This window comes from Hyperolius riggenbachi, chromosome 5 (assembly GCF_040937935.1).
Source record: "Hyperolius riggenbachi isolate aHypRig1 chromosome 5, aHypRig1.pri, whole genome shotgun sequence".
Classification (NCBI taxonomy): Eukaryota; Metazoa; Chordata; class Amphibia; order Anura; family Hyperoliidae; genus Hyperolius; species Hyperolius riggenbachi.
Genome location: NC_090650.1, coordinates 405,335,114 through 405,360,250, shown reverse-complemented (window position 1 = coordinate 405,360,250; position 25,137 = coordinate 405,335,114). Strand labels below are relative to the sequence as shown.

Here is a 25,137-nt window from a genome sequence, read left to right as displayed (position 1 = left end):
CACAAACGAGAAGGTGCCTCAGTGCTTCCATTTACAGTGTCCTCAATAAATAAAACAAATCTTATGCGCTTAGGATAAAAAACAATGATATAATTGCAAACGTGGTTTGCGTCTCAATATTGCTGTGGTTACAATAAAAGTCAAACTGATTCTAAAAAGTCCGCGCTCACAATCTAGGTTAGGAAACAAATGGAGTCTCACTGTCCTTATTCGGGTTGTCCACAGACCATCCCGGTCAGGGTTCGCACTGTAAGTGCCCTTGGTGCTCCAAAGATGTATCAGCCAAGATTCACGTTATATGCAAAAGAGAAATAAAACAAACATAGTGTGGCACTGTATGCACTATGAATTTTCCAACACCTCTCCAAAGTGTAGACCTCCGTCACCTAGCACACCACACCAACTGTGCCTGGACACCCCCCAATGTGCCCGCACTCACCCTGTTACCCTCCTAAATATCCAGGGGTGGGAATGATAGCTTTTGGGGGTAGAGGTTATCCACACTTTCCGAGGCTCAGCAATCCACTTGTTCCATAAACAGCACTATGACTGAAAGACACTCTGATAGTGTAAAACCATAAAACTTTTAATAGCTAAAAAGTAATGCACTCACATGCGGTAGGAGTATCAAGCGCATATAGGATACAAGGTACAGTTCCCGGGCAGCTGTCTCAATCCGCGCTGTATCAGATCCACGCTCCTCCGCTCGTATCTCCGTGCACTTCCGGATATGTTGCCTGCTGGTCACGTGTGCCGAAGCTCCGCCCAATGCATTTCGTCAATAGATGAGTAATCTATTGACGAAATGCATTGGGCGGAGCTTCGGCACGTGTGGAAAGTGTGGATAACCTCTACCCCCAAAAGCTATCATTCCCACCTCCGGATATTTAGGAGGGTAACAGGGTGAGTGCGGGCACATTGGGGGGTGTCCAGGCACAGTTGGTGTGGTGTGCTAGGTGACGGAGGTCTACACTTTGGAGAGGTGTTGGAAAATTCATAGTGCATACAGTGCCACACTATGTTTGTTTTATTTCTCTTTTGCATATAACGTGAATCTTGGCTGATACATCTTTGGAGCACCAAGGGCACTTACAGTGCGAACCCTGACCGGGATGGTCTGTGGACAACCCGAATAAGGACAGTGAGACTCCATTTGTTTCTTAACCTAGATTGTGAGCGCGGACTTTTTAGAAACAGTGTCCTCAATGCCAGAGGGACCAGGAAGGGGGGGGGGCTTCATGGCAGGGGCATAACTACAAATCATGGGGAACCTACGCAAAACTTTAGTATTCTTTGCCTCCTCTTGGTGACCTTCAAAGCCTGGGGGTCCATCTTACAAGGCTCATAAAACAAGTGTGGCCATCAGGATCTTCACACCCATAACATGTGTAGCCACAAAAACACCTGGAGTATCAGTAGAGATGAGCGTAATGACCTAATTACGATTTTGCGAAATTTCGCGTAATTAGTGTAATTACGATTATGGCCGTAAGTACATAATCGTAATGAAGAAGGATTTCGCGAAATTTCGCGTAAGCGTAATTTTCGCGTAATGTTCACATTACAGTCGTATCATTCCGTAATTTCGCATTAAACGCTACCGTAATTTCGCGTTAAACCGTAACGCTCCGTATACTATAAAAAAGCCGCCGACTTTAAGGGTTAATAGCAAAGCCCCCTTAAATGCTAAGAGCCTCAAATTTGGAGAATATATTAAGGAGATCAGGAGGAATAAGAGGAATAATTTTTTTTTCAAAAAGACCTTATAGTTTTTGAGAAAATCGATTTTTAAGTTTCAAGGGCGAAAATGTCTTTTAAATGCGGAAAATGTCAGTTTTTTTTGCACAGGTAACAATAGTGTATTATTTTCATAGATTCCCCCAAGTGGGAAGAGTTTTACTTACTTCGTTCTGAGTGTGGGAAATATAAAAAAAAAACGACGTGGGGTCCCCCCTCCCAGACCTCTTTAACCCCTTGTCCCCCATGCAGGCTGGGATAGCCAGAATGCGGAGCACCGGCCGCGTGGGGCTCCGCACCCTGACTATACCAGCCCGCATGGTCCATGGATTGGGGGGTCTCGGAAGGGGAGGGGCAGCCAAGCTTTCCCCTCCCCCTCCGAGCCCTTGTCCAATCCAAGGACAAGGGGCTCTTCTCCACCTCCGATGGGCGGTGGAGGTGGAGGCCGCGATTTCCTGGGGGGGGAGGTTCATGGTGGAATCTGGGAGTCCCCTTTAAAAAGGGGTCCCCCAGATGCCCACCCCCCCTCCCAGGAGAAATGAGTATAGAGGTACTTGTACCCCATACCCATTTCCTTTAAGAGTTAAAGTAAATAAACACACAGACACTTAGAAAAAGTATTTTAATTGAACAAAAAACATAACCACGAAAAAAGTCCTTTAATATTCTTAATTAACCATTAATACTTACCTGTCCCTTTAAATAAATGATCCCTCGCAATATCCTCGGAAATGTTCTATCAGTTACAATGTAACAAAGTTATTACAATGTAACAACTTTGTTACATTGTAACTACGCCGCACCCGACGCCACTCACCGCTCAGCCGCCGCATACGCGTCCGTGCAGGACGCTAAGTCCCCGCAGCTCCCGCTGTCCACCCCGCCCACATCTGTCACCCACATGTCACCCACATGTGGGTGACATGTGGGTGACATGTGGGAGAGGCGGGGAGGGCAGCGGAGCCGGCGGGGACTTAGCGTCCTGCACGGACCCGACAGAGCTCTGAACTATATAGCTCAGAGCTCTGAGAAGCATCTTTGTATTTGGGCTCCAAGGAGCCCCATTGGTCCTTAGCAGACCAATGGGGTTCCTTCAAATCAGAAGGAACCCCATTGGTCTGCTAAGGACCAATGGGGCTCCTTGGAGCCCAAATACAAAGATGCTTTCGAGAGCTCTGAGCTATTGCTCAGAGCTCTGTCGGGTCCTGCAGCGCAGACGCGGCGGCGGCGGTGAGTGACGTCGGGTGCGGCGTAGTTACAATGTAACAAAGTTGTTACATTGTAATAACTTTGTTACATTGTAACTGATAGAACATTTCCGAGGATATTGCGTGGGATCATTTATTTAAAGGGACAGGTAAGTATTAATGGTTAATTAAGAATATTAAAGGACTTTTTTCGTGGTTATGTTTTTTGTTCAATTAAAATACTTTTTCTATGTGTTTGTGTGTTTATTTACTTTTAACTCTTAAAGGAAATGGGTAAGGGGTACAAGTACCTCTATACTCATTTCTCCTGGGAGGGGGGGTGGGCATCTGGGGGACCTCTTTTTAAAGGGGACTCCCAGATTCCACCATGAACCCCCCACCCAGGAAATCGCGGCCTCCACCTCCACCGCCCATCGGAGGTGGAGAAGAGCCCCTTGTCCTTGGATTGGACAAGGGCTCGGAGGGGGAGGGGAAAGCTTGGCTGCCCCTCCCCTTCCGAGACCCCCCAATCCATGGACCATGCGGGCTGGTATAGTCAGGGTGCGGAGCCCCACGCGGCCGGTGCTCCGCATTCTGGCTATCCCAGCCTGCATGGGGGACAAGGGGTTAAAGAGGTCTGGGAGGGGGGACCCCACGTCGTTTTTTTTTAATATTTCCCACACTCAGAACGAAGTAAGTAAAACTCTTCCCACTTGGGGGAATCTATGAAAATAATACACTATTGTTACCTGTGCAAAAAAAACTGACATTTTCCGCATTTAAAAGACATTTTTGCCCTTGAAACTTAAAAATCGATTTTCTCAAAAACTATAAGGTCTTTTTGAAAAAAAAATTTTCCTCTTATTCCCACTGATCCCCTTAATATACCCTAGGAATTTGGTGTTCCTAAACTTTAAGCAGGCTTTGCTATTAACCGTTAAAGTCGGCGGGTTTTTAAATGTATACATTTTTACTTTGAAACTTTAACATCGATTTTCTCAAAAACTATAAGGTCTTTTTGAAAAAAAAAATTTTCCTCTTATTCCTCCTGATCTCCTTAATATATTCTCTAAATTTGAGTCTCTTAGCATTTAAGGGGGCTTTGCTATTAACCCTTAAAGTCGGCGGCTTTTTTATATTATACGGAGCGTTACGGTTTAACGCGAAATTACGGTAGCGTTTAATGCGAAATTACAGCATGAACGAAACGCGAAATTTCGCGTTGAAAATTACGCTTACGGTATTTTCAATTACGATTTTAATGGCAATTTCGGCCTCCACCTCCACCGCCCATCGGAGGTGGAGAAGAGCCCCTTGTCCTTGGATTGGACAAGGGCTCGGAGGGGGAGGGGAAAGCTTGGCTGCCCCTCCCCTTCCGAGACCCCCCAATCCATGGACCATGCGGGCTGGTATAGTCAGGGTGCGGAGCCCCACGCGGCCGGTGCTCCGCATTCTGGCTATCCCAGCCTGCATGGGGGACAAGGGGTTAAAGAGGTCTGGGAGGGGGGACCCCACGTCGTTTTTTTTTAATATTTCCCACACTCAGAACGAAGTAAGTAAAACTCTTCCCACTTGGGGGAATCTATGAAAATAATACACTATTGTTACCTGTGCAAAAAAAACTGACATTTTCCGCATTTAAAAGACATTTTTGCCCTTGAAACTTAAAAATCGATTTTCTCAAAAACTATAAGGTCTTTTTGAAAAAAAAATTTTCCTCTTATCCCCACTGATCCCCTTAATATACCCTAGGAATTTGGTGTTCCTAAACTTTAAGCAGGCTTTGCTATTAACCGTTAAAGTCGGCGGGTTTTTAAATGTATACATTTTTACTTTGAAACTTTAACATCGATTTTCTCAAAAACTATAAGGTCTTTTTGAAAAAAAAAATTTTCCTCTTATTCCTCCTGATCTCCTTAATATATTCTCTAAATTTGAGTCTCTTAGCATTTAAGGGGGCTTTGCTATTAACCCTTAAAGTCGGCGGCTTTTTTATATTATACGGAGCGTTACGGTTTAACGCGAAATTACGGTAGCGTTTAATGCGAAATTACGGCATGAACGAAACGCGAAATTTCGTGTTGAAAATTACGCTTACGGTATTTTCAATTACGATTTTAATGGCAATTTCGCTACGCTAATTTCGCATCGTAATCGCAAATTTCGCATGCGTAATTATAGTAATGCGAAATTACGAAAATTTCAGCTCAACTCTAAGTATCAGAGAAAAAGAAGGTAAGTAGTTCCTTCCCCCCCCCCCCCACAGACCTCGGGTCCCCCTGCAGTCGCAAGGGCTGCTACCCTCAGTTACATCCCTGCTTCCTGGGTGCATGAGGCTAGCATAAAGGGTTTAAGTTAAAGTGAACCTCCGGACTAAAAATCTACTCAGCAGAACTGAAAAGGCTCGGTGTTTCTTTAGCAGTTTCGCAGCATCAGAACTTTGTTTTTCTTACCAAAGCATAATTTTTAGCTGCATTTTTAGCTAAGCTCCACCCATCAAAGAAAACTGCCCAGGCTTTTTTTCCCTAATGTCGTGCAAAGCATGATGAGATTTCCTATGTTGTTATTCATGTTGCCTAGCAACTGGGAGGGGTGATCAGCACACATGCTCCCTGTCACCTTCTTTCAACCAAAAAGATGGCTCCCCCCATGATATCAAACATTTGCCTGTTCTTTTAAAACAGGGTGGGTAAGATATTATATTACCTATCTATTTTAATTAACATAACTAATGTACCTTAATGACAGTATGTTTGTTTAGGCTGAAGTTCCTCTTTAAGTTTAGGCAACAGGAGAAGGAAACTTTTAGGTTTCAGTGCCAGAAAGGGGGGTTTGATTATGGGAGTTCATATGAAGCAGGTAAAAGAGTGTTCCGTAGCCAAAAAAAGAGTTGCAATATGGGAGCCCAGGGCCGACATTTCACATACTCTTTTCCGGGCTGGAGAACATAATTGATTCTGCAAAGATGGGCTTTTCTTGTTAACATTTACTATTAGATGGTACAATTCTGCAGTGGTTGCCCGAGTCATATCAGACAGTTACAAAGTAGCATCTAGATATGCTCAATAATTTTGGGCAGGTGCAGATTTTATGTTACATTTTTGCAAACATATGCAACTCAGAATGGGGCCCACTTCCTCAGGCCAATTACATTGGCAAAAGATTCATAAGCCAAAATAATGAGCGTCTCTGTGGCAGTGCTCCAGTACATGCATGAGCATGGCCATACTGCACATGTCCCTATATCACAGGTGTCGAACGCCAGGCCTGGTTTGCCAGATCCATACCAGAGTTTAGGATGGACTGAGAAAGAGAGGAATGTGTTCTACCTGATGGACCACACATTTCCTGATTCAGACCCATCAATTCATTTGAGCTATGTAAAAAATGTGTGAGGACCTTGGCCCTTGAAGGACCGGTTTGATATCCCTGCCCTATACGGTGTGTGACTGCGCAGTAGCACAAAGCTATTGGTTCATAGCTTTTTCCTCTGTGCGTGAGCAGCTCTGTGCTATTACACAAGCTTAAGGTAGACTCCTCCATATGCAGTACAGCCATGCTTGTACACAATTGGGAGCATTGCTGCGACAAGGAAGATGTTCTCGGCCAGCAGTGGTGGGGTCAAGGTAGACATGGGTGGCCTCTGGAGCATCCAGAAGTGTCCCTCTACTTTGGTATGTATCTAATTGTTTTTCTTACAGGTCCAGTTTAAATCCAGTGGTGGAGCTCAGGGAATTTGGTGCAGGGTACACATAGATACAAGAACCATTTTTAATGAATCCATGCCAAGGCTATAGTATCACATGTGTCCTTCCATGATCTCCAGCCCTGGAAAACATTAGTAAATCTATACAAATTCTATACATCTTCTTGCGGTTCCCCACCGAGGCATAGATAATGTTCACCTCCATTACAGGCCAGATGTCACAGCATTGACGGGAGTTTTATTTGCCAACTGCCGTTATTTACGGTGAGGGAATGTCAAGTACTGCCACTGCGTTCCTCATTTTCCCACATAAATGTATAAAGAGTGGTTTTGAAAATGCTTCTTGTCTTAAAATGGTGCTGTCAGCAGACGCGGAGAATAAGCAGAACAGTTTTGACAGAATGACTTTTCAAGACTATTATACATCCAATTCTTCTTGTGTGTTACCATTTTTTGTTGTTGCTGCTACTAGGAAGGCTGTGTACTCCTTTTGGCTTCTCTAAATATGTTTCCACTTCTAAAATAATAACAAATATCTAAGTCTAAATAATAAATATCCACTTGGGTAAAATTGGGGCACAGATTACATAGCTGCTTGGTGGTTTGGACGCTGTGTATCAGCAATGTAGAATTTTGCTTATACTTGTTTGTCTCATGAGACGTACGTATATATACACCGCCAGTGAGTTGGGCACATGGTGAGCTAAATGACGGCTCACCCTGCTGCCGCACAAATCCCCTGTAGCGTAAACTACTATTCGGTTCCACACTATAACGCAATTATGTGTTGGTACGGGTGCCATGTGCAGACTGTTTCATGCCTCCTCCTAACATCTCTTAACCACTTGTGTACCAGTAGTCTCTGCTGGTCCCTTAAGGACCAGAGACTGCTGGTATCAAATACCGTCTCCTACAGACAAATCCAACTCTTGCCATTTGCGCAGCTCACCTATCCCTGCAGGCTCTTCGCTCTGCCGTTACTATGACAGCAGAGCTCTGTAAGCCGGTCAGGAGCTAATTTCATTGGCTCCTGACCGTGTGATCAATGTGAGCCAATGAGATTAGGTAAGGGGCCTTCGGCGATGAGTGATCAACGTGATAATCGCTAGCGGCGAGCCCTCACAAACTCAGTAATTGAAATCTACACACTGGCAAGAATAAGCAGCCACAAACAGGGTGTAGATTTCAATTACTGTGGTCCTAAGGCAGTTAAGTGTTATGCTGGGTACACACGTTACGATTTTCCATATGATAGATGCATCCAATTGATAAATTCTGTCATGTCCGATATTACTCCCAATCGTTTTACTTCTCGATTTCTCATAGAAGTGAATGGAAAAAGAAAAGAAAAAAACGAGCGGAAGATAAGAGAATTGAGTGCAGAATCGAGTGCAGGATCGAGCGGAAAAACGATCGGGTGGAAAATCGAGTGGAAAAACATATCGTGTATATTAGGCATTACTCAAACTATGCTTACCTGAAGAAAATTTATGCATGCTCCAACACCAAGTCTTAACCCTTGCAAGTCTGGCTCTGCAAATCTGGCTCATTTAGCTATTCATGAGGCAATGCTCATGCAAATATGCATTTGCTTTCGCACGCCAAACTATGCAGGGTCAAAAAACAAATACCGCAAAGCGGTCGCCCTGCGGGAATTAGTTCATGCCACATGAGCACTATCCAGGAGCACCACGGGGAGGCTTCCCATTGCCCTCATACAACCGGGGGACCGCGGGGTCCCAGGCACTCTCACCGCCTGGGAACCAAAACAGCACCCCAGAGGGGGAGGCTGGGTGGCGCAGGCAACCCCCCCAAGCGTGGCCGGCGCCAGGGGGAGCCATCCGCTCCAGCCTCCCGTAACTAAAAACAGGCACTTACCTTAACGTCCATTGCATTCTGCTACATGCGCATTAACTTGGGGGCACCACATGAGAAAGGAGTGAAGCATGGGTCACCCCAAGCTTTAGAGCCTGGGGCTGGCTCACACGCAACACTCCAGAGGGGGGGGGGGGGGAGGACAGGTGCAAACAGCTCCCTCCAGGGCTCTCACCACCAGAGCAAGCTATCTTCCACCCGCCTCCAAAGAATACATCCACAATAAATGCTTACCTGAAGAAAATTTATGCGTGCTCCAACACCAAGTCTTAACCCTTGCAAGTCTGGCTCTGCAAATCTGGCTCAATTAGCTATTCATGAGGCAATGCTCATGCAAATATGCATTTGCTTTCGCACGCCAAACTATGCAGGGTCAAAAAACAAATACCGCAAAGCGGTCGCCCTGCGGGAATTAGTTCATGCCACATGAGCACTATCCAGGAGCGCCACGGGGAGGCTTCCCATTGCCCCCATACAGAATCGAGTGCAGGATCGAGCGGAAAAACTATCGGGTGGAAAATCGAGTGGAAAAACGTATCGTGTATATTAGGCATTACTCAAACTATGGAGATATGTTTGCTATGGGACTTGGGAGCTAAACTCTAACTGTCCCCTTCTCCTATGACTAAACTTTAAGGACACCTCAGGTCAGGGTATGTTACATAAAAATATCTATAGGTATTTCAATTGCAACCCCAATTTCCCAACTTTTTCAAAAAGCTACAGTATAACATATTCTAAATGCAAGGATGTAAAAAGAGGGAATGGTGAAGAAAGATTCACAGACAGGAGCTTTCTGCATATACAGCTGCAATGCATACAGTATTATATTGTGGAAAGATCACAAAAATTAAAGAAAAGAATGACCGTACTTAGACACACTATGAAGGTACTTAGGAAAGATGCCCACTGTATGATAGCCAGGAATGGTCTCACAGATGTTAATAATTCTGAGTTGATGTGAATATTATGCTAATTATATGCACATTTTTGCAGTTTGGAAATGGATTGATCAAATACAGCAGCTAAAGCACATATTAAAGCCTATTGTTGTTGTTTTTTTATTGCTGGATGTTCATTTTAGGCATGTTGGTTGTATTGCTTGTTTTTTGTTCTGCTTCCTGTCTCTATTTATTCTCTAAAAATAACTCTGTCGTCAGTCTTTGCCTTTGAAGACGTTTTTCAAAGTTCCCAGATTCTTTACAAATGCACAGAAATGCCCCCAGACTTTATTTTGTTTATTCCCCTAGGCAAAGCCAAGCACGCAAACCAAGAAAAAAAGACAAGTGCACAACAATAATAAAACAATATTAAAAGAATCCTCCATACGTGGACTCAATTTTTATCCACCATTGTACAATTTAGGTTGGGAATTGCTTTGTAGTCATGGCCTTTGCAGCACCTTGCTTGATGGGGGTCTAGATTGTAGTTGGGAGTTTTGAATCAGGATGATACCATTTATTGGCTAACTTAGAGATGAGTGAACAGTGAGCTTTCGGCTTATAAAAAGCCTTCGTCGGACTGGTTCCTGACAAAAACTGAAAAACACAGCTTATATACACTGACATACAGAGGAGAATCATTCTTTAGCAAACATAAATGTAATTGGATGCCTTAACTGTTACTCAGGAAGCTTTCCAAGGCATCCTGGCTAAATTGATAAGATCAACAGTTCCCTCAATATAACATAAAGTAGACTGAGTTCAAATTGTAACTGGGCTGGTTACATGCACCATTAATTCTAAGCTTGAGAGAATTGTGGCATTTGAAACCAGCACATGAAAGCAAGTGTAATGAATTGTCTCTATTCCACAACAGTGCTCCACCATAGACCATATATATAAAATCACCACCACCAGGAACACCCTAAAAGATCCTCACTCACCAAACGAGGTGGGCCAGTAGTTACAGTGGCCTTATCTCGCCTCTGGGGTATTTGCCAGGAAAGAATGTTTCTCCTCTGTATGTCAGTGTATATAAGCTGTGTTTTTCAGTTTTGGTCAGGAACCAGTCGGACGAAGGCTTTTTATAAGCCGAAAGCTCACTGTTCACTCATCTCCAAGTTAGCCAATAAATGGTATCATCCTGATTCAAAACTCCTTGCATTTACTGATGGCTAACACGGTACAACACTCTACTGCTTAGATTATAGTTGGAACTTGATTTCAGTTTTAAAGTGGATCCGAGATAAACTTTTACTCATTGCATAATTGTGTTCCTTACATTTAGTTTATAGGGCATTCCTCAAGCCAAAAACTTCTTTTTAATGGTTTTAACACCCTAATTCCCCATAAACTAAACAAGCCTCGCCCACAGTGAGATCCATGTAGCAAGGGCTTATGGGAGCTTAGTCTGGGCAGGAGGAGAAGGAGGTTACTAGCCAGAAATTTCAGAGGCAGAGGGGAGGAGAGAGGAGGAGAGTGGAGTGAAGTTTTCACAGGCTAAGGGGTGGAGATGCAGAGCACGTTGCCTGTGTGTAATGTTCACAAGCAGAACATGGCTGCTGTCATTGTATCAAATGAATAAATAATCATATAATGTTGAATCTGTTTGCAGCTATATTTGCTGTGTAAACTATCTAAACTTTAGATAATATATATAGACAAGTGACTTGTTATAGTTAGTTTTTAATCTGCTTTAAGAACAGAGTCATTTTGGGGAGCATGGGGGACAATTGCCCTACAATGGGGTTGGTTCACAAAATTTGTCTTACAAATTATCTCTTAGCTCATGCTCTCTACATAATTGTTTTATATAATTAATCATTTCTACGTATCTGTCTACCTCACAAATCGTCTCTCCATGAATTTATTTCATGATTTATCTTTCCTTATTTGCTTGATCTAAGGAATTATCTCATTTAAAAGTTGAGGTAGAAAAATAACTAAGGTGAGGTAATTTATGAGATTTTTTTTTTTTTTTTTTTTTTGGTGAATCAATCCCAAAGAGAGAACAGGAAAAGATAATTCTGGGTGTGTTTAGCACCAAACCATAAACTGTTGCTTTTTGTTTTTGAAAAGTTTATACAGAAATTTACAGCAACTAAACAAACACTGAAGTTAAAAGATAATATTTAATTTTAGTATTCACATATATAAAAACGTGTGGCAGGAGAGCAGACACTCTGCATTGAATAGGGAAGGTAGGGTGATCTGAGAGCACCCAGGAGTGACAACGAAAAACACAGAGACACTGTGAGCCCCAATAGCATAGTATGTAAAAAAAATTAAGGCAAATGGTGGAGAAGAAAGGGTACTCGCAAAAGGAGGTTGCAGGCGGGCAACCAATCACTGTATGCGGGTGGAGAGGTACAAACCCGACTCTACTCAAGTGTTCAGTCAGACTGTACATGGGCACTCCTTGGTACAAAATAGCTCTAAATGATTGTAGGGATAGAGGGCCCTAACCAAAAAGACTACCCCTCTCAAAGGAGGGAGTGTGACTCAAAGAGGGAAAAGAGGTGCCCAGATGATGATAAAACTGCATTAAAAACAGTGAAAATAGAAGGAGTGAGGTGGCTTACCTCAATGATGACAAAGTCAGATAATGACAAATAACTTAAATATGCACTTGGCAACACATTTTGTGGGTCTCATCCCACTTCCTCAGCCCGAATACAGTACCAGAGTTATCTATAGCTGAGCTGAAGCCTCTTCATTAAATAGTGTGCATAAGCTGTACTCAGAGTCACAGGTACTCCGAGCTGTTCAGCTCTTACCTCAAGAGACCATATTTTGACCTAAGGAAGTGGATTTTTACCCATGAACCACAATGGAACGTATGCAATTAACGTTTTCTCCTGAGTTAACTCCTAGGAAATAATTTTCATATTCTCTTTAAAATAACATTTAAGCATTTTTACAAATCAAAAAGTACCTAAAAGTTGTTGAAAAGTACTAAAAAAAATTATTTGGGGGCATGATCTTGTTTGCCAGTGGTTCAAAAGGCATTTTATGACAAGGTGTGAAAATATCACCTAGGAGAAAACTCGGGAGAGAAGTGAATTGCATATGGGCCTATGTCTTATTAGTGTTTTTCGGTAAATTGTATTATCCAAATTTGCTGTATCCTCATCTGTGAGGTAATTTATCTTACCTATTTACTGTATATACTCGAGTATAAGCCTAAGTTTCCAGCATAAAAAGTGTGCTGAAAGTTACCCCCTCGACTTATATGGGAGTCAGTGGAGCAGAACGGATGGTGGAGCAGTGGATCACCAGTGCATGATCCTTACACTCCTCTGCCATTAACACAACGTTTCGCGACGGCGTTGTGGGGTACACCTTTCCCTTGCCTGTCCCTCCTCATTCCCGGTAAGCTGCAGCCTCATCCTTTTGTCTTTCACAGCACTTTATATTATATTTATGGTTCTTCCATTCCTGCACGCTGATCTTTCACTTCATCTTCATGGATGGTCCTTTATACTTTATCATCCTCTGATGTCATTATGCACTTTATATAACGTTTACACACGGTTAAGTATTATTTGCTTGTGGCTGACACCTTGTCTGGGGATTCTTTGATTGCTACCTCATATGTATGTAACCAGTTTAGCACTTTGCTACTATATACCATTCAGGAGGTGTACTACAGGCATTGTGGTTTTATGAATTATTTGTATTAGTATATCTACCATCATCATTATGTGCCCCATTGTCCATTGTTTTTAGTGTTTTTATTTACTTTTTGTTCTGAATAAAGATTGATTATATTTCGATAATTTGATTGAGTGGTGCGGATTTTTTAGGGAACTACTTTTTCTTGTAATGTGTATATGTTTTTTGGTTCCTTTCTGCACACTTCTTGCTACTTACCCATATATATGGTAGAGTGGATGGTGCTTGCCCAAATTTGTTGGTATTTTGAGTGTCTTCCAGTTATAACTGACAACAACTGATATAAACCTAACAGCAACTGATATATTTCAGTTCGACAAAATCTTGGCAGAACTGGAAGGAATCACTGTAAGAAGAAAATGGTGAGCTTCTGAGAGGAACTAACAGGAAGGTAGCTATGCAATATTCATTTGCAGGTACATCATGTTTTTATTTTAAATATTTTGCTCGGTTCACGTTTCCCTCAACTATTGATGACCAGGAAGGGTTAAAGTTTCTCAACTGCCCTGAATTTTTAGTGAAATTAGCTTAATTCGGTCATCTTTGGTAGATAATGTAGCAAGGTGTAAACTATCTTATTAGTTTCTCAGTCTTACCAGCCTGGCCCACCCTTATTTCTCTTCTTTAAAAGGACAAAGCGCAGCTGTATATATAGAGACTGCAGTTATGATCATCCTTCTGCAGCTGTGATTATATCGTTGTGCCCTGTTACAGCTGGATATCACAAGATAAACATGAACAGTAAATGAGCAGCTCAGCCAGAACAGAACTCCATTAAACCACCCCTGAGATGAGGATTTAGAGGAAGTTGAAGGTTGCGGTAAGAAGTTAGAATCAGGGAAGACATTAGATGATTGAGGTCTGCTAACCTTTGATAATGTTTTAATGTTTCTTGTCATATCCCTTGGACCTGCTTTCTTTCTGCTCTTTGTTCCAAAGCTAGATTAACCATTAAAGTGACTCTATATAAATCCATGCATGTAAATCCACTTTTATATCCGGCAAAAAGAAGCATTTAATAAAAGATCAAATAAAGTTGTTTTCTCTGAACAACCTTACTTCTGTTTTTATTCTTATCCGGCGATGAAAAAATTCTGCAGATCATCACCAATTCTGCAATTTTGCCACTAGGCACTTGAGGCTTAAGCCTAGAGGTGCCAGTGCACTGAGAGGCATGCAACTGTCGGGTCTGGTGCTGGTATTTATTCTCTACTGCTGCAGGAGCAGCTGGTAGTTCATGGAGTGGACTGCTTGGGATCAATTGGGCCATTTTCACTTGTAAAAGGAGAGGGGTGGGAGAATAGCACTGCTCCATTGTCCTTCCCAATTCCCATCGCAGATCATTACTACATAGCTTCACTACTACCCTCTAGATTGTAAGCCTTTGGGCAGGGTCCTCCTCCTTTTGTGTCCTACCTGATCATGCACCTCCATTACTGTGCACCCATGCTATGCATTTCAGTGAACCTAACTTGCCTATTCTCCATGCTCCCATCCAGTGACTGACTAAGCATTACCTTGTACTCATACTGTGCTGTGTGATCTGGTTTTCTTGTATTCCTGTATTGTCATATTGCTGTATGTCACCCCTAAATATTGTCTGTAACCTAAACTAATGTCCAGCGCTGCGCAATATGTTGGCGCTTTATAAATACAATAAATAAATAAATACTTACAGAGGACTCATGCTGTCTTCTCTCATGCTAGAGCTAGACAGCATGAGTCATCAGATGGTAGAGATGAGGAGTGATAAGGTAGGAATCAGTATGAGTCATCATTGGGGAGACATAGAGGGTGATAAGATGGGAGCTGCCGAGGATTCCTGCTATGAAAACAATTGCGGCATTACATAGCAGGCACTCTAGGGTGATAACCTTATTCCCTCCACCATATTTAAAGCTCAGCCACACATGACTTGGTGTGGGGTCTGATGATGTATATATTGTACATGCTGTAGATAGTACTTGCACCTTGTATAGCACTCCTGACGAACTCCTTCGGTGTGAAACATGAGCAATGGGTGGTTATGCCACTGTAAATATATATAAGCCTCTATTAGTATTTTAGTTGCATCTGTCACCCTAGTAACTTGTAACTCAGTGTAGGCTGTGGTGGCAATTGTGAATGTACAGTGGCTTGCAAAAGTATTCAGCCCCCTTGAAGTTTTTCACCTTCCAGCAGGACAACAACCCTAAACATAAAGCCAGGGCAAAAATGGAATGGTTTAAAACAAAACATATCCATGTGTTAGAATTTCCCAGGCAAAGTCCAGATCTAAATCCAATCGAGAATCTGTGGCAAGATCTGAAAACTGCTGTTCACAAATGCTGTCCATCTAATCTGACTGAGCTGGAGCTGTTTTGCAAAGAATGGGCAAGGACTTCAGTCTCTAGATGTGCAAAGCTGGTAGAGACATACCCTAAAAGACTGTCAGCTGTCTGGCAGCAAAAGGTGGTTCTACAAAGTATTGACTCAGGGGGCTGAATAATTATGCACACCCCACTATGTAGTTATTAATTTGTAAAAAAAATGTTTGGAATCATGTATGATTTCCGTTTCACTTCTCACATGTACACCACTTTGTATTGGTCTTTCATGTGGAATTCCAATAAAATTGATTCATGTTTGTGGCAGTAATGTGACAAAATGTGGAAAATTTCAAAGGGGCCGGATACTTTTGCAAGCCACTGTAAATCACATACATTGCACAGTGTAGCAAAGTTCCTGTTGTTTCAACAGTCAATATATATTGTGCGTGTTGTTGAGTGAGGACCTGGAGGATAGTTACACCCCACTTCGTGTATTCCTAGAGGAGTAGTGGGGAATCAACAAGGACCCTTCCAGTTTACCTCATTGTCGTTCTCAACATCCACACTAACACTATTATTTTAACTAATAAAGTGTTTATACTTTTTATTGTACCTAAATAATAATAACACTGACCATCATACACCTCCCCTGAGTAATACTGTAGTAAAGGTTACACTTGAGATGCATTACCGTTAAGGTGCCAAAGTGCCCAAGTGCCCATCAATGATATAATATTGTTTATACGATTTTAACAAATCTGTGTAGTAAATCGGTTATCTGAGAGAGTATACTCTGAGTGGATACATTTTGTAGCCCCTCATATTACATAAAAATGGTAACATTTTACAATCAAGAGTGTATCACTACCAATATTCTACTAGCAGCTTTATCCAATGTCCACATTTTACAGGTGCCTTTTTTGAGCATATGCTTAGACGAGTCCTCATATCTGTGAGGGAACTGTACATGCAGCGATGTGAATGGATTGCCGACCACATCTGCAGGGAGCATTTTGGGGATAATTCCACAGTCACAGCTGCGTTATGTAGATAGGGAGGTGGAGTCATACTTAAAATGAAAAAAACCTCTTAAATTTTGCCGCTACAAAAATTCTCAGAAGATGATTATTTTTCAAGAGTTCTTTGATCTCTTCTATCTACATATTACAGTAAGCCGCGTGACACTTTTGAGGAACTGCTAACTGCGTATCTTCTCAATATCATTTTTTGGAATGCGTTTGCACAATGAATATTTATTCGGATTTGCAAGCTCTTTGCTTAGCTTGTTCTATTCGGCTTGTGACAATCGCTTTAAGCAGAACAATTTGTAGCAAAACTTTCTGTACGTAGGATAAAACCTTGACAGTTTGCTTGAGTTCCTTCTTCTGCTCAAGCTCTTCAAAGTTATTAATTCCCGGGGATTTTTTTTTTTCTTCCAACTTGCATTTGTAATGCACATGTCCTTGAATACTTTTCATCATATTATTCTACATTATTCTGCTGCAAAAGTAATGACATTCCTAAGCCGATTTATACTTCTGTGCATCCAAGTGAATGCTACAGCCCTGATACTCTGCGTATTTCTGCGGTGACAAGGTGAGGCATTGAATTCATTCTTCGTGCTTTCGCTCTGTACAACGTAAACTTCAACATAAACCATTTAATCATAGCTTGATTCTATCACAATGCAGTTCTGAGCTTTCAATAATCATTCTATGAAGGCTTACTCTGCTCCTTGCTTTATTCTTATTCAACGGATAGACTGTTTTAGTGTTTTCTATTACCAACACGCAGACATCAAATTTCCGGCGGGTGTATGATTTGAGGATAGACGTCTCGCCAGCTGCCACGTGCAGGTTGGTAGGATGGTCCCAATCCCTTCAGGGTAGAAGAAATACAGAAATACATTGTGAACACGCAAGCACCAGGCTTTTTCTGCTTGGATGAACAGATGCTCCAATAATTTTGCCTGAGGAAGCAGGTATACCCATGAAACGCATTGCAGTCAGGGATGAGCAGAAACTATGCCAATGCGAAGCTACGCATCGTGGTTTGCATCTACGCATCGTAGTTCGTAGACGTAGTTTTAAAACTACACTTATGCATTTACGTGTAGCAAAGTACTGCTATGCGTAGTTTCGCCTACTACGCGTAGTTGACATGTGTATTGTGAAGTCAACTACAAATGCGGTAAACGCGTCTTATTTTCCGTGTATGGATTGAATTATCGCCTGCGCATGCCCAGAAATATAATTGCACTTTTTGGAGGTTTAACCACTTGATGACCCAGCCTATACCCCCCCCCCCCCCCTAAGGACCAGCACTGTTTTTTGTGATCTGTGCTGGTTCATGCAGAGCGATCAGATCGCCCCCCCTTTTTCCCCCCTATGGGGATAATGTGCAGGGGGGGTCTGATCGCTCCTGCTGGCTGGCATGTTGCGGGGGGGGCACCTCAAAGCCCCCCTCCGCGGCGAAATTCCCCCCGCCCTCTCCTTTCTGTCCCCCCTGGTGATCGGGACTGCACAGGACGCTGTCCGTCCTGTGCAGCCTGTGACACGATGTCCCCTGTCACATGGCGGCGATCCCCGGCCGATCTGCCTTACGGCGCTGCTGCGCAGCAGCGCCGTTCAATGTAAACAAAGGAGACAAATGTCTCCTGCGTTTACATTTAGTCTGCGAGCCGAGATCAGCGGCTCGCAGGCTATTCACGGAGACCCGCTCCGTGATCTAACAGGAAATGGCCGCTCGCGCGAGCGGCCTTTCCTGATTAATTAGGGAGGCACCTGGCGACGCAGATCTGCGTTGCTGGTCCTCCAGCTACCACTTTGCCGCCGCACGATATGAGTGTGTGGTCGGCAAGTGGTTAATGCTTAAATTTTTATGCATAAGGGCATAAGTGTCCGCATACACTACGCTTCGCACTACGCGTAATTGCGAATTTTAACGCGTAGTCTACGACATGCATTCGTAGTTGAAATTTGAATTTGAAGCCGTAGTTTGGTGAAGCGTAAATGCGGAAAACTACGGAAAGTTCCAGTGTAGCGAATTTGGCTGACTATGACCAGCCCTGATTGCAGTAGAGTTGATGTCACTTTTTCTAATTGAATAAAGAATCACTTTTAAATATTGACATTGAGTGTTCGACTACCTGGAGGCAAGTCCACCACTACCTTCCCTTTAAACGTTTTCTTAATACATTTTACTCTGAATGGGGATATCTGTTTCATTAACGTATACATTTTGAACAGAGGTTAACCTGCACCTTCGAAGGACAACAAACAGTATATGGTTGGGTACACAGCAAGATTGGGTAATGCACAGGGCGGGATTTCTGGAGAGGCCACACAAGCCTTGACCATGGTCAGCTACTATCGAAGGAAGCTGCTGAACATGGAAAATAGGTGGTGGCATATAGAAGAGGAAGCTCCATGTGGACACGGCAGCATGAAAATGGGGAGTTGCTGCCTAAGGTAGCTGTACATGAAAGAGAAAAGCTGCTGTACACCGATGTCACCAAAAAAGACTGCATTGCAGATTTAATAAAGGACAGCTATTCCACATGAACAGGGGCACAGCTAAGGTTTTGGTGGCCCCAAGCAGTCCATAACTTGAGGCCCCTATCCGTAAAGGCGAAAAAATGGGCAGCCTCACCACAAAAGCGTGCCACGGAGGAAAATGGGTGTGGCCAACACATGATGTGAGAGGAGAAAAATACTAGCAGTTGCTAGGCTAAATTGCACCCTGGGCAAGGGTGTAAAATGTGCCCCCCCATGTGGAGACAGGTATAGGTGCCCCCAGTATAGGTAGCCTGCATAGTTGCCCCCAGTATATGTTAGATAGGTAGGTGCTAGCAGTATAGGCTAGATAGGTAGGTGCCCCCAGTATAGGTTAGATAGGTAGGTGCCCGCAGTATAGGCTAGATAGGAAAGTGCCCACAGTATAGGTCAGGGCTGATGCACACCAGAGCGGTTTTGGAGCATTTTTTAAAACGCTTGCAGGGGGAAAACCACTTGGCTACTGAAAGAGAATGGGATGGTGCACACCAGAGCAGTTCGTTTTTTCCACAAATGCAAACTTGGGGGCTGCAGCATTTTTTAGATTTCTGAGGCGTTTCTACCTCAATGTTAAAGTATAGGAAAGTGGAAAACCGCTCTGAAAAATGCTAGATCAGAGTGGTTTTCCAGGCGTTTTTGTTACAGAAGCTGTTCAGTAACAGCTTTGCTGTGCCAATATATGAAATCTGCTACACAAAAACACTCCCAAAAAAAAATGCTAGGCATGTTTAGAAAACTTCTCTAAACAAGCCTAGAATCGCTCTGAAATCTGCTTCAAAAACCTCTAGCCTTTTGCAAATCTGCTAGAGGTTTTTGGTGTGCACTGGGCCTTAGATAGGTAGGTGCCTGCAGTATAGGCTAGATCGGTAAGTGCCCACAGTATAGGTTAGATAGGTAGATGCCCCCAGTATAGATTAAGTAGGTAGGTGAACGCAGTATAGGTTGGATGGCTAGGTGCACGCAGTATAGGTTAGATAGGTAGGTACCCCTCAGTATATGTTAGATAGGTAGATGCCCCCAGTATAGATTAGATAGGTAGGTACCCTTCAGTATAGGTTAGGTAGATGCATGCCCCAGTATAGGTTAGATAGGTGGGTGTCTCCAGCATAGGGTGGGGGGAGCTGGTAGAGTGAAGTTTCAACTCACCTGGCTTCCTCGATCCTGCACAAAGCTTCTAGCTTCTTCCTGTCCCGGCGTGTGGCGTCTGTCGCATCGGTCAGTGCTTCCCCTCTAATGACATGTGGTTACATCATCACAGGGGGCGCTGTTACCATAGCGACAGACGCTGCATGCCGGGACAGGAAGAAGATAGAAGCTGTGAGGCGGGTGAGTTGACACTTTGCTCTGCCCGCAAAGTGTCAACTGCCACTCCACCACCAGCAGCAGAGTGAGGCCCCCCTTTATGTGAGGTCCCAAGCAGGGGCGTGGCTCGCCTGTATGATGGTAGCACCCCTGCACATGAAAGGGCAACCACAAGAAAGTCGGCTCATGGATGTAAAAAGTACACATCCAGCCCAGTCCTTGAGAGTACAATGAAAGCTAGTACTCTAAGAGGATGGATGTGGTATTGTTAAAGCCATAGGTGTCCTAATAAATATAATACCCCCCCCCCCCCCCGCAGTACCCCTTTATCGAAGAAATTATAGACAAACAACCAGACATTAAGATGTACTGTGGACAACCTTAAAAGTAGGGATGATGGAAATATGCAGCCAGTTCCTCACAATAAGGACCATAATAGGTAAATCCTTTCTTTTAGACACACAGTGCAGTTTAGATTGACTGAGGGGACGTTTTAGACTGCAGCTAAAGCCACTAGACCATCAGGGATATCTATAAGAATGTGGGGGACCAGTAGACCATCATGAAAATCAATAATAGAAAACCCAGGACAACTGGACCACCATGAAAAAAATATTAGGGGGATCACTAGACCAACAGGGAAACAATAATGGGCACTTTATGGGGGCCACCATAAAGAGGACACAAGGGCCACTATAAGGAAACATTGGAAACTGCTCTGGGAATACTATATGGGTACACAGCACAAGAGCCACTATGAGGGGTACTCTACAGGCCCACTATAGGAGGGACACGGCACAATTAGCATGGCTGTTAGGAAACCTGCAATTCCCTGTTTTAACTGCTGATGGCATAGCATACGTTAAGTACTGTTGGACTTTTGCTCACCAGCAGGTGGCTCTCTTGATTCTGTTATAGAAGACTACTACTCCCTGTTTTATCTGTAGATGGCATTTTGGACTTTGATTATCTTGTACTTTTATTACTCACCACCAGATGTCCTCAGCGGGACTTTCCTCTGCAATTATTCAGTCAGCTGCAGAAAGGCTTTTTAAAGACTCCACCCTGCTACAGACATTGCCAGAGCTTCAGTTGTAGGTGGCCTCTGCTTGCTGCTAGCTGCCTGAACTCCTGGTCCCATTGCCTGTTTCTGACTTCCCTGGTCTGACCTCTTGCATGTTTATTTACCTTGGATACGGATTCTGTACTGCATTGCTCTCCTGGTTTCTGATATTGTGTTTTGTCTTGACTTGCTATTGATTACGATTTGATACTGCATTCTCGGATTTGTATATTGTGTATATGTTACGGCCAGAACCCGAAGTTTGGCCACTTCTAGTTCTGGCCGGCCACTTCGGGTTCTGGCCGGCCAATTTGCGAAGTGGCCGCTGCGCTGCGGCCAATGTTAGAAATGGATTGTTTACTCTGATATTAATGTATCTTCTGGCCGCAGCGCAGCGGCCAAACGTATTAATTTGTTGCAATTAAGCCGGCGGCAATGTAACAATTCAAGCCGCCGGCTTTTTATCTGCCTCTCTCTCCTTCTCCCCCCCCCCCCGCCTCTCTCTCCTCCCCCCGCCTCTCTCGCTCTCCTATGGGCAGCCGGGCGGGGACACGAGTATCCCCCCGGAGTCGTTCGTTGCGGCAGGGAAGCCTGCCGTTCTTGCAGAGCGGGTGCTGGCAGAAGCAATGTCTGCAGCCTCCCCGCTCTGCTGCCCCTGCTGCGACGAACGACTCTGGGGGACTCGCGTGTCCCCCACCGGCTGGCCATAAGAGGAGAGAGAGAGAGAGGCAGATAAAAAGCCGGCGGCTTGAATTGTTACATTGCCGCCGGCTTAATTGCAACAAATTAATACGTTTGGCCGCTGCGCTGCGGCCAGAAGATACATTAATATCAGAGTAAACAATCCATGTCTAACATTGGCCGCAGCGCAGCGGCCACTTCGCAAATTGGCCGGCCAGAACCCGAAGTGGCCGGCCAGAACTAGAAGTGGCCAAACTTCGGGTTCTGGCCGTAACATATATAAGTCCTGTCACCTCTAGTTATTTAGCCTTGTGTTGTGTGTATGTGTAGAATTATTCATTGTGGTTGTATTATTCATACTGTCCACATCAATGTCGATATTTGCTTTGTCATCTCCTCTATGTGCTGCACATAATGGTCACCAGCTCTGCTGTCTGTGACAGGTGCGGCATGCTTTATATGCAGAGGGACAATACCGATAGTATTATGATGGTGTGCCCTTTATTGGGACAACTAAAATGGAGACACAGGAAACTGGGATGTGTGTTTAGAGGCATCCTAATACTGGGGATGCAATGGGAGGAAAAAAAACTCTAAAGCTGTGAAGCTGTACTGACACTGTTTTTGCCCAGGATGATCTATAAGGGCCCGTTTCCACTAGGAGCGGTGCGATGCGGCTACATAGCTGCATTGCACCGCATGTATGCTGAAACACATGCACGCCAATGGAAGAGTTTCCACTGTGTGCATGTTGTGCGGTGTAATCCGAGAATCTGCAGCATGCTGCACAGTCTCGCACGGCCGCATCCGCCCGCAGCTGCGTCCTATCTCTTCAATTCACGCACTGGGAGATGCGGAAGTGACACGGGCGGCGGCGGAAGTGATGCGATGTGGCTAGGTAGCCACATTCGCATCACTTTAGTAGTGGAAACCGGCCCTAATTACTAATCGACAGTTGGAAGTATGCAGGGACCCAGAAGCTGAGAGTTCTCCATGACAAACTGACAACTGTCATTATTTTACAAGGATTTTGACCAGTATTATTTCAAACTCATCCTATATACTAACTGAAGGTTGTAATCATGCTTGGACCCAGAAGCACCTGTGAGTGGCGGATTAGTGGAGGCAGCACAGCTGTGGGCGGTGCAGTTGTGGGTAGCGGCTTAGTGTGGAGGTGGCTTACTAAGGGAGGCGGCTTAGTGTGGCGATTGTGGTGTTTGTGCTGTGCTCACAATTCTTTTCAGAGTCAAGAGTTTCCTGGTTGTTTCTAACAGTCGAAATCTACAGTGAGTATATAGTTTTACTAATTGATTGGGTCGTCTCTGGATTATTGTCTCCTACAAAAGCTCAGCTGGCTAAAATGAACAGGAAGCGCACCCTATATATTTACCTCCTTAGCGGTAACCTTGAGTCAGGCTCGGGACAGAAATTTGCAGTTCAGAGCGGTAATCCCGTGCCTCAGAGACTTATATGCAGGGGCTGTTGCAGATCTCTCTGTGGCATGTTTTTTTTCTTTTTTCTTTTCTTTTTTCTTCTTGTTTTTAGGGTTTGCACGGTTTTTAGACTCTAAATCTGGAAATATTCATAACATCAGGGAGGTTAATGCAAAGACCATGTGTAATAAGTAGGGGTGGCAGTGCTTAGAAAAACTGCAAAATTGGAGAGTTCATATACGCTCTACCCCCCTCACCTCCAACCAGTCGGTGCAGGATCTGGGAAGCCAGGCCAATCCAAGAGTACAAACAGAGAAGGATCCGCAGGCCAGACCAGGTAGATGAAAAAAGCTGACAAATTTTATTTGAAAAAATTCCACAAACAGTGCAATAAAAGAGAGACAGAATAAGCTAATGCGTATCGGGCCTACAATCTGCCCTTAAAGAGAATCTGTACTCTGAAATTCTTACAATAAAAAGCATACCATTCTATTCATTATGTGCTCCTGGTCCCCTCTGTGCTGTTTCTGCCATTCTCTGCTGCAAACCTGGCTTGTAATTGCCAGTTTTAGGCAGTGTTTACAAACAAACTAACCAGCTTCTAATAGGCTCAGCTAAGCAGAGTGTGTTAGTCACACAGAGCCTGCAGGGGGTGTGTACAGCTTCTAGCTAATCACAAGCAGCCCTGCACATTCCAGTCTGACTGCCTCAGCCTGACTGTGCCGACTATAGAGAGAAGATTAGATCATATAACAGAGATAACACAGCTACTGTGCAATTAGGAAAAGCTGCAGTAAGCCAGACCACATTAGAAAAGGCATAGGAACTTATAGCATAGAAGAAATAAAGATAAACAATTTGTTACAGAGTCTCTTTAAAGGGACTCCGAGCAGTGCAGAAACTATGAAAAGATGCATATCATTTTAAAGCTCTCTTTCTCCTCTTTCCAATGATATATAAACCACCGCCCTACGCCTTTTAGTTTTTGCTATTTTTGCGATTGAAATTGCCACGGCCGCGATTTCAATCGCGAAAATAAAGAAAACTAAAAGGTGTAGGGCAACGATTTAGGTGTCGCCAGAAAGAGAAGAAAGAGAGCTTTAAAATGATATCCATCTTTCCATAGTTACTTGTATTACACAGGGCGACTTTTTCTGCTGAATGGAGCTGCTGACACTGGGGAAAGTGTCATCCTGTGTAATACAATGTAACTATGGAAAGATGGATATCATTTTAAAGCTCTCTTTCTCCTCTTTCTGGCGACACCTAAACCGTTACTCTACGCCTTTTAGTTTTCTTTATTTTCGTGATTGAAATCGCGGCCGCGGCAATTTCAATCGCGAAAATAGCGAAAACTAAAAGGCGTAGGGCGGCGGTTTATATATCATTGGAAAGAGGAGAAAGAGAGCTTTAAAATGATATGCATCTTTCCATAGTTTCTGCACTGCTCGGAGTCCCTTTAATCATAGCTATGATTAAGGGCAGATTGTAGGCCCGATACGCGTTAGCTTATTCTGTCTCTCTTTTATTGCACTGTTTGTGGATTTTTTTCAAATAAAATTTGTCAGCTTTTTTCATCTACCTGGTCTGGCCTGCGGATCCTTCTCTGCTTGTACGCTTAAGAGAACTCATGGAAAAACATGTGATCAGGTTTTGATCAGCTGATAGATTTGC

General features: G+C 43.7%; 1 protein-coding gene across 1 annotated transcript in view; it reads left to right on the top strand.

The window, feature by feature from the left end:
• Positions 1–25,137, top strand: part of CSMD3 (CUB and Sushi multiple domains 3) — a 1,539,978-nt gene that overhangs the window by 429,784 nt on the left and 1,085,057 nt on the right. The gene's annotated exons all lie outside the window — the stretch shown is intronic.